Source organism: Engraulis encrasicolus, chromosome 19, assembly GCF_034702125.1.
Source record: "Engraulis encrasicolus isolate BLACKSEA-1 chromosome 19, IST_EnEncr_1.0, whole genome shotgun sequence".
Lineage (NCBI taxonomy): Eukaryota > Metazoa > Chordata > Actinopteri > Clupeiformes > Engraulidae > Engraulis > Engraulis encrasicolus.
This window is the reverse complement of record NC_085875.1, coordinates 46509770-46512269: the sequence shown is the minus strand read 5'-3', so window position 1 is coordinate 46512269 and position 2500 is coordinate 46509770. Positions and strand designations below refer to the sequence as shown.

Genomic DNA, 2500 nt, shown 5'->3' with positions numbered 1-2500 from the left:
GGTTACAGTTCGTGGAGCAATGTCAGGTTAGGTGCCTTGCTCAAGGGCACCTCAGCCATGGAGCAAAGTAGGGAGGGGAAGGATGGGATTCAAAGCTGCAACCCTGTGATCTGCAGCCCAACTCCCTAACCATTTCAGCACGGCTGCCCCTACTGTACATTGTGTGTCTATCTTGGCACACACTTTGACCACTTGAATATCATATTGGGATAATACAGTTGACTTTTATTTTAACTTTGATTGACTTTGACAACCACTGAAAACACTACATTTAAAATAATTATTGTAAGTTTCACAACTACAATTAGTTGACTTTACTAGTGTTCCTTCATACTTCCATTCAAGACCTGAACACTTTTTTCAAAACTTTTTTTTTCTCATAGCCTCCTCCAAAAGGCATTTGGGCATAGAGGCCCATTAGATATTTCATGTGTCCTACTGGCGTTTCCTTTTGTTGAGATTCACACCCACACACAACGATAACGATGGTCTCTTGTGTCGTTCGCGTCACAGAATTCAACTGAAACATGACCTCACCCAGCAGTTATTGAAAACAGCATGTATGCAAATCTTAATTATATCTTCAGTGCTATCTTCCTATAAGCTCAGTTAGTCAAATACACTCAAACGTCTACAACCAATCAACCCAGCTCAGAAGCACATCAATATGGCCGCTATGAAATACACCCAAACGGTTCCAACCAATGGAGTTAGCTCACAAGTGCATTAGTTTAGTTCTGGATGGAATAAAGACGTTTTGTGTAAAGTATGGATAAATGGAAGTACACTGTACTGATTATAAATATTAAGCTGATATACAGTGGTGTTTATCACTTTTGCATGTCCTGACAGTATTTGTGATTTCTTAGCCATTTCACAGAAAAAAAACTATTTCATACTTTCTTTTGTCGTCATGATTTTAAAAGAGTACGTTCACTTGACTGATAATAAGTGGCTTCAATCAACCACTAACCATGACTGAAAAAGTTTTTGTTTGCCTTATTCTATCCTATTCTCTGTATTCTTCTATCATAAATTATTGTCAGGGTAAATAAACTTAAAAGCAGAACTGCCCTTCTTTCCGTGATAAGTGGAATGCTTGATAAGCTGTCTCACCTAGTGATCCATGAATGAATCTTCTGTACTCAGAGTTTTCCCCACACACAAAGAAATATGACCGTGCGCACATCGACTGTTCATTTGCTTATCAATTACTCTCTAAGAACCGCTCCGCAACCATTTGTTAAACTGCTGTCCCCAACACTGTAATTCAGCCTTGTTTTTCTCCTGTCAACAAATTTCATTAAAGGGTCACACACAGTGTGCTTCAGCCCACTTGAAGTTAGTTCTCTTCCCCTGTGGAAAAAAACCCTTTCAGGGCCCACAAGAACCATAGCGGTTTCTGGCAAGCGCCAGACAGAGATGAATGAATTCTGTTCCATCTCCAAATGTTGTTTCTTTTTTTCTTCTACTCCCTCCTTTTCCAAACCAAAAGAACGATGCTGGCAGGCATGTATTTTTTGGGGGGAAAAAGTCCCATACTCAGTGTTTCCAGGTAACACACACAACAGGTGCTCATTTGGAAGGTGGAAAATCCAAAGCAATGTAGTAAAGTTAAGTTAAAGTGGGCTATTCTGTGTCTGATGTATGACTAGTAATGAAAGAGGTTGACGTTATTTATTTGTTTTGTTTAATTTTTCTCCAAAAATGTCTCCTGAGGCCTCCTCAATATTCTTCACTTTGACGGTACACCTGTAGCCTTTTTATTTGTGCCCTCAGGAAGTCCTTTTGAGACTGACCACCATATTATGTCCATAAATAAAAACGAATTATAACAAATTGCTCTTTTGTGTAATATACATTACGAATTCAACCTCTAATTTCCTTTTGAGATTATTAATCGAATATCCTCTGGGGTTTTGTGTGTGTGTGTGTGTGTGTGTGTGTGTGTGTGTGTGTGTGTGTGTGTGTGTGTGTGTGTGTGTGTGTGTGTGTGTGTGTGTGTGTGTGTGTGTGTGTGTGTGTGTGTGTGTGTGTGTGTGTGTGTGTGTGTGTGTGTGTGTGCGCTTGCTTCCGTGTGTGTGTGTGCATGCGTGTGTGTGCGCATGAACATGCAAGCATACATGTGAGTTGTTTGCGTACGTGACTGGGGAAGACCTTGTGTATATGTGTGCTGAGAGCAAAGCATGCAGGTACTTCATGTATTTTGTCAATACTCTGTGGGTGTGCGTGCGTGCGTGTGTGCGTGCTTGCGTGCGTGCTTGCGTGCGTGCGTGTGTGTGTGGCTGCTGCTCAGACCAGTTGGACCTGTTTCAGCACTGATACCAGTTGCCAACGCATCAGGCTGTTGGAAAGAGCAATGATTCTCTGTGACTTCTGTGCATGCACTCTCTCACAATGGGTGTGAGTGAAGATGCGAGTGTGAGTGCGTGTTGTGTATTTGAGTTTTTTGATGCATGCTTTCCTCATCGCTTCTGTGTAAATATTTTATTGTGTGTGT

At 41.2% G+C, this 2500-nt stretch overlaps 1 protein-coding gene across 1 annotated transcript in view; it reads left to right on the top strand.

The window, feature by feature from the left end:
- The window catches only part of slc25a21 (solute carrier family 25 member 21), a 158298-nt gene that overhangs the window by 135733 nt on the left and 20065 nt on the right, over positions 1 to 2500 (top strand). The window lies entirely within an intron of this gene.